The sequence below is a fragment of the Papaver somniferum genome, chromosome 10 (assembly GCF_003573695.1).
Source record: "Papaver somniferum cultivar HN1 chromosome 10, ASM357369v1, whole genome shotgun sequence".
NCBI lineage: Eukaryota > Viridiplantae > Streptophyta > Magnoliopsida > Ranunculales > Papaveraceae > Papaver > Papaver somniferum.
In genome coordinates this window covers 32,959,403-32,967,446 of record NC_039367.1, presented here as the reverse complement: position 1 = coordinate 32,967,446, position 8,044 = coordinate 32,959,403, and the positions used below count along the sequence as shown (strand labels likewise).

Sequence of the window (8,044 nt, the reverse complement as noted above, 5' to 3'; positions counted from 1 at the left end):
AAGTCGCCACCAGGCTTGATGAGTGGGGTGAGAGGAGCACTGGATACATATTCCCCCAAAACAGATGAACCTAAGCCTGAAAGCCATAAGTTAACCACTTCCGTGATGGAGGCGAGTAACTCATATGAAATAACTATTGCCGGTCCATTGAGAACACCGAGAAGATGTTGTGCACGGAAAACATCTCTTCCACAGGATGTCCCCTCAGAGAAACTCTTTAATCTGATTAGCAAAATCTCCATTGAAGCTATCATAGCATCTTGTGAATGTGGAATAGAAAAGTATAACGGTCAAGGCAGTAGTGGGATGTTTTCATTAAAGTTTCGTTAGGTACGTTCGTTGTTGGGTGAAACTCCACTAGAGGTGAGAGTGCGAATTGCAGCAGCATACAAACCGTGCCTGAGCTAACCCATGCAAAATCTCAAGTTTTCGGCATCCTGATCCTCCTTTTTGGGCTTCGTCTTTACTTTCTCTAGTAATTCCTTCATCTCTTCATGTTTCTCAAGAACACTTTGAACCAGCACAGCAAACCATTGGGTTAATTCCAAATACGATGTGCATGCTTAAGTGACTTAATCTGCAGCTTTCTCTGGGTGTCACCTTTCATTTCTTGGAACTCAACAACATGAAGAGTGCAAACAGGAAAGAACAAGAGTTTAATCCATGAAGACAGACTGTTATGCATGGCCACCACTTTCTGCAACACAGACTTGAATGTGCGAGCGAAGTGCAACCTACATTTAGATGGAATACTAGAAATTGTGGGAATCTGAGCTAGAAGCACCATGTTCAATATCTCAATACCAAGAGTAGGCGTAGCGACCTCAAACTCAATAGTAGGATCAGAAGTATTATCGCTAAAAGGAGCAGCAATGCCGTGTATTGAAACCGAAGAAGGAGCAAGCTCCCCTTTATCTATATGCATACATTTTTTCCCCAGGCATATATGTGCATACAACAAGTGAACAACCAGCTCTCAAGGTACGACCAAGTAGACTCCCATGCTTGGTAAACTTCACTGCAACATCGTACTTTCTCTATCTCGGCATTTGTCAGTTCCCTCTTGTAGTGTAAATTATTCAAATGATTGAACAATGAAACCTTCAATAATCCCTTCACTTCAACACCATTTTTGCACCATCATAGCCCTTGAAAAGGCATCGATAAAGATCAGTTATGCCTTCAGAAACACCAAAACCAGGGCTACAAGGGGTTGCAGGAGCAGTAGAAAATTTAGGGTTCACAGAGGTACAAGTACCTAGAAGAAACTCCTGCCTGATGCTAATGGTGCTCACGCGTCAAGAGTGGTATCGATTTGTAATGCCAGAAGAGGAGAAAAGGATGAGAAGTCGAAGGCATAAATAAGAGATTAAAAGAAAAATGTTTTATCAGATTAAAACCAATATCCTGGAAATCACTTTATGTCACCGGAAAACGGCCTCTCCGATGGAAACGACCTCTAACGATGGAAATATATTAAGATTGGCACGTAGTACCATAGAGTCTTCCAATGATGAAAAAAATCTTATTTAGAACAAAAAAATCTTAATAAATAATGATTGTTTTTTTATTATTATTTTTTTCCCTATTGGAAGTTCTAGGTTTATGTTGCCCGCCTGTTTCTATTTTCACTTTTTAATTAATTAATTTTTTACTAAAAAAAGTGAAAATCACCCTCAAAATATAGTGTATCATCCAAAGTCCAAACAACTTCAACCGAGCCCATATCCAGATTCTCTGGTAATCATCCTTGTCACTAAATTTGAACCATTTTTTAGGGACCATGATTTTTTGGGGGACCATGATCTTATTAGGCCAACCTCCCTATATTTATAAGGGGTGTTCTAAAATTGGATAAATACACATTTACCCTTTATTTTAATCTAAATTAAAACTAACCTAATAACTATATAAATCTAATAATCATATATATCTAATCTAAATGAATCTATTAACCAAAATCAAAATCAAAAACAAAAATAGGGGGATCGAAATTTTTTTGTTTTGAAAGAAAAAATTATTCTCTTCTTCTTCTCTCTTTCCTTGACGTTCCTCGTTCGATTGAAAAATGAGTATTAACCATCAAATGAGTTGAAAATGGAAGTTGCAGAGAGAAGTTCGGCTAGGAATTATATGAAAAACTTTGTCGAACTAACCGAACCTAACGGAAATGATGAACATGAAGAACAATTTGGCTATTTCGCAAAAAAAAAAAATCCAACCGAACCCTAAAGGCGAGTTTGGCAACCTGGATATCCCAACCCAAGTTGAGTTATCCCTATAAAAACGGTTATTTCATGTTTGTTTACTACCTATTCCAACCCAGGATTGGGATAGCAAAACCTCCCGGAAATTTCGAACGCCAAAAAAGTTGGTTTATGGTATTCTCCCATAAACTCGTTCTCCCAGTTTCCTAGCCAAGAATAGTGCAACTAAACCCATTATCGCTACTGCTAAAACCACGAAAGGGTTTTAAGTACTCTCATCTCATCTGCGTAGTTCTATAAGAAAACTTCGTACTCCTTGTTCAAAGAAATCCAAGGTACCAAAATCTTGACTAAACTCTTTTTGGTTAATTAAACTCTTTTTGATTTACGGATTTGATTAAACTCTTTTTGGTTGTTTACAGAGATACTTCTTCTTCCTCCGTCGCACCAGGTAATCTATTTTGGTCGAATATGTTCGTTTGTTAATATCAATTCTATATTCAAATACGTTCCTTTGTTAATGGACACAAATGACACACTGCACTTGTTTGATAAATTTCCTTTATGGGAAGTTTCTGTTTTTCTATCATAAATGATTTTGGATTTAGTTTTACTTTTTGATGTCCATGTTCATCAATATCCTGAAGAATGTTAATTAGGAAAAAGAGTTAATAGAGTATATAGAAGTAAAGAATGGTCAAATGGTACAAGTTAGTATCCTTTAGATCACCAGTAGATATGGAGAATGAAATTCTGTTTATCCTTTCCTAGTAAATGAATTGTGTTCTTTTTTTAATGGGTACCAAGTAAATATTCCAAATATATATTGCAGCTAGTTACATTTTAGTTTAAATATTTTTTGCACATTCAGGATCACGGTAAACAATCGTCCTTTAGATTGTAATTTCAGTTTAGGCACTAGTACATAATTACAAAAGAGTGGTCTTGTCCTTTAGATTATATTTTAGTGGATTTTTAGATATTTAGTGTTGCCAGTGCATGTGTTTATCCCTGACGTAGTTTTAAGGATATGGACTTATTATAAAAGTTGAATACTTAGCAGCAGGTTACGTTAAGGTACTAGTACATCATTAATTTAACTTTAGTGCTTACAAGAAATTTTGTTATATATATTTTATTTTGGTGGAACTTCTTTCTATGCTGTGTATATTGTACTTGCGTTCGTTTTTAGCTGTTATTAAGATGCTAGCATAAACGAAGGGTGTTAATAGGGAAGATGAGTTCATTAGTATGCTAAAAGACTATTGTGGATTGACGATTCTTTTTCAATATTATTATTGATCACATTGTTACATTTTCGTTGTATCATTTTCAACATAGAACTTATGGAGAGTGAATCATCGAGTGCCCAAAATGGCGGGAGAACAACTTGGACCCCTCCAATGGATGAACTGTTTATAGAACTTATGATAGACAGGTGCTTAAGAAACAACTACTAGATGTCCAATTTAGCAAATGTGTATGGGAAACCATTATCACTAAATTCAAAGAAAGCTTTGGTCCTTCTTTTAATAAGGACGTTTTAAGAAATAGCATAAAACTTTGAAGAAAATTTTTAATGTTGTAAGTAGTATTAGAAGTTAAAGTGGCTTTGGTTGGAACAAAAAGAAAGAAATTCCGAATGCACCTTATGATGTATGGGAAAGACATATTAAGGTTTGTAATTTTATTTAATTTGTTTTATTCAAAGTTTTGTCATCACTATTTTTATACTAATTTAATTATACGCTTAACTTAATTGTAGGCACACCCGAATACAAATAATGGAGGATAAGGTCTCTTCCACAATATGATGACCTAACTATGATCTTTGGTGATAGTAGGGCGACTGGACAGCATAGCAGGTTTAGGGATGATGATAACCAGGACAACCATGAGGTCGACGATGACAGGGATGACAATACTCAAGATCAGAATGAGAATCCTGAAGACCAGAATGAGAAGACATACGGAAACGGTAATATTAGTGATGATAATGCATCTGAACTGCCAAAAATGACAAGAACTTCAATAGGTTCTAGTTCCCGTTCATTTATGAAGACAAAAAAGAGCACCAGAGAAGGGATGGTAGAAGCAATTCATTTGATGGCAAGTGCTGTTAATAATATCGCAACCAAAAAAGAGGAAAACGGAAACTCTTCTCTAGAGAAAAGTGTAGTTACTGCACTAGAGGAAATACCTGACTTGGATGATTTTTATTCATGCAAGGTTTAGATCTACTGGAAGACGAGAAGAAAGCAAATATTTTCATAGCATTAAGTGGGGATATGAGACGAAATTTGTTATTATCAAAGCTTAACTATTATGATTACTATTAAAGTGGCAGAAGTGATTAGGTTGATGGTTTGAGTTTAATTAGGTTCATATGTTTTGGTTTCCAAATAATTAGATGGATATCTTTAGTTGTGTTAAGTTATTTTTAGTTTCAAATTTCAGTCAACAATGTTTTGTCATTTTTAAAGTATTTATGCATTATGAAACTCTTTTTATTTTTACTTATTTAGATTTTACATTCAATAATAATTTTCCAATTATTTGGTTTTGTTTATTTATGTTTATTAGGTATATTAAATATTTTATTCATGGCTAGTTCCGGAGATGATGGGGATGCAATTGTAATCGTCACAGCAGCTACAACATCACTAATAGCATGTTATTATCAATACTTTGTGGAGAAGACTGTATGTCATGATTCAATTCTTAGTGGCTCAGCTCATGTAGATGAAATTCTTAATGGACATGACGCGCGATGTCAAAACAGTTTTCGAATGGAAAATCATGTATTTTTGTCATTATGTGAGTTGTTACAAGAAAAACAACTGCTTCGACATAGCAAGGGAGTTAGAATTGAGGAGAAGGTGGCAATATTCATGCTTGCCGTTGGTCATAATGAACGTAATAGAATATTCCAGGAACGTTTTCAGCATTCAGGTGAGACAATCGGTCGACATTTTAACGCTGTCTTGGATGTTATTGTTCAACTTGCAGATGATTTTTTACAACCAGCAGGGCCTAGTACCCCTGATGAGATAAGAAAAAATCCGAGATTTTATCCATATTTTAAGGTACACGATTTTCATTGTTAGTTCTTATTTAAAATTAATTTTATGTTATTCTTAGAGGTGTATTTATATTTAGATAAAATTAACTAATTAATTATGTGTTCAACCGTAGAACTGCATCGGAGCAATAGACGGAACTCACATACCGGCAATGGTTAGTGAGGATAAACAAGTTGTTTATCGGAACAGAAAAGGATTTATTTCTCAGAACGTTTTAGTAGCATGGTCGTTTGATTTGTAATTTCAGTATGTTCTTGCAGGTTGGGAAGGTTCTGCTCATGATGGGTGTTTATTGGATTCAGCTTTCACAATATCCGATAAATTAATAGTACCAGAAGGTATGATCTTAACTTAAAAATTTTCTTTTGCCTTTATAATAGAGAGAGTATAATCTTAAATTTTCTTACGCCAAGTTTTATTACTCCATATCGTGGCGTTCATTATCACTTGAAGGAGTATGGGGGAAATCATCCAAGAGATGCCTAAGAATTATTTAATCTTCGAGACTCATCATTACGAAATGTAGTTGAACGTGTTCTTGGAATACTGAAAAGGCGATTCACTATTTTGCAAGTACAACCTCAACATCCGTATGAATCACAAGTGAAAATTTTGCTAGCCTGTTGCATCATCCACAACCACATTCGTAGGGAGTGTATAAATGATTTGTTTCTTGATGATGAAGTGTTGTACCAGTTCAAGAAACCGATCCTGAGGTACCGGAAGACAATAATGAAGGTGCTAGACTCGGGAGAAATAGAGAGCGATATTTAGCTTCAGAACTTCATACTTCAATTGCAGACGCAATGTGAAACAATTATCAACGTCGCCGTCGTACCATCTAGTTTTTAGTGATTAGTTTTTATCGAATTCTTTTTCTAATATTTCTATTAAGATATTTTTATATTTTTCATCGAATTCTTTTTTTCATATTTATATTTTAAGGTTTTTTTTTATTTTTTTTATCGAATTCTTATTTTGAAATTCTTATTTTTAGAACGTCGATGTTGGTTTATATATTGCATATTAAACTCTGGAGTTTGAAACAAACATCATTCATGTTAACGTACTACTGTATAGTGTGTCAAACAAACACAATTTGAGTTAACCCAGGATAGGATAGAATTTCGGACAAACATCACTTAGACCGACCAGTGTCAAGGTTATCATAAATTAAATTAACATAACATATCCTGGGATATGTTATCTCATTTCCAGGTTGCCAAACTCGCCCTAATAGTTCGGTTAGTTGCAAAAAAATATTTCCCAACCGAATCTAATAGTTCGGTTAGTTGCTAAAAACATTTACCAACCGAACCTTAGTTCGGTTATTTCGCAAAATATTTCCCAACAAAACCAACGGTTCGGTTAGTTGCAAAAAACATTTCCCAACCGAACGTTGTAGTTCGGTTAGTTGCAAAAAACATTTCCCAACAGAACTCTAAGTTCGGTTTGATCGTAAAAAGTTCTAAATATTTTTGTAACCGAACAATTTAATGGTCACACCAAATATATAGTTCGGTTTAATCCCAAGGAAAATTTTTCAATTTTTTTGTAACCGAACTTCTTACCGATAACTAATAATACTAATCACTAATCATATCGTGGCTATAGAGACCCAATGAAACAAGGTTATGGTGTAGAAACGACAGCCATCAGAACCGCTTTATTCAACGATGGCTTAGCTTGCGGTGCATGTTACAAAGTCAGGTGCGTCAATTCCCAAGTGGTGCCATCCTGATGTTTCAGTTCAAGTCACCGCAACAAACTTTTTCCCGCCTGGTGGTGAAGGATGGTGCATCCCTCCTAATCAACATTTTGATTTAACCCAACCTATGTTCTTAAAAATTGTGGAATACAATCTGGAATTGTGACGGTTCAATATCGACGTATAAGTTGCATCAAACAAGACGGTATTAAGTTGGGGATAGAGGGTAATCCTAACTTTATTCTTTTGACAGTGTTAAATGTAGGTGGTGTGGGTGATGTTCATGGAATGTCGATTAAAGGGTCGGATGGTAATTGGATAGCAATGAGTAGAAACTCCAGCCAAAAATGGCAAACAGGGGAACAATTGGTAGGAAAAAGTTTATCATTCCAAGTTACTATTAGTGATGGTAGTATGGTCCAGTCTGATGATGTTGCTCCCTCTAATTGGGAATTTGGGAAAACTTATGAGGTAAACAATTTTAAATCATGTTTGGATAATCCATTGTTTTTACTGAAATAAAAGAAAAACGAACTTTTTCTTTTCTTTAATTATATTTTAGACAACTTAAATATTCATTTGGAGAGTGTTTTTATTTTTAATTGATTATTGTTTTGAGATCATACAGAGAGTATTTTTTTGAGATCATAAGGAAAATTTGATCTAAAATTTACTAACACAAAGTTGAACTTTCGGTATGTGATTTGGCGAGCAGGATGTAATTAAACTCTTTAAATAACATAACTGAATTTAAGATTTCTAATCTCTTGATTCAACCAAGAGCACAAAAAATAAGAATACTGTTAACACCAGAAATATATATATATACTTTTGGCCGTGTTTTGATTGTCAACAAATCATCGGGATTGTACCATTAGAGATAAATGTTAATCCCCAACGGGCATTTATGGTGGTGTATGGGATACTGTTGGTTAAGGAAAAGAACAAAATGCGTAAAATAATTTTATACTCAAAGCGATTGAAAATATCTGATGATCAACACAAAATACTAGTGACGCATTTAAATCGTGAATTGCGACATGATT

The 8,044-nt window shown here is 34.7% G+C and overlaps 1 pseudogene; it reads left to right on the top strand.

Annotated features, from left to right (window-relative positions):
- The first annotated feature begins 6,911 nt into the window (after positions 1 to 6,911).
- LOC113315501 lies at positions 6,912 to 7,520 on the top strand (annotated as a pseudogene).
- The last annotated feature ends 524 nt before the right edge of the window (positions 7,521 to 8,044 follow it).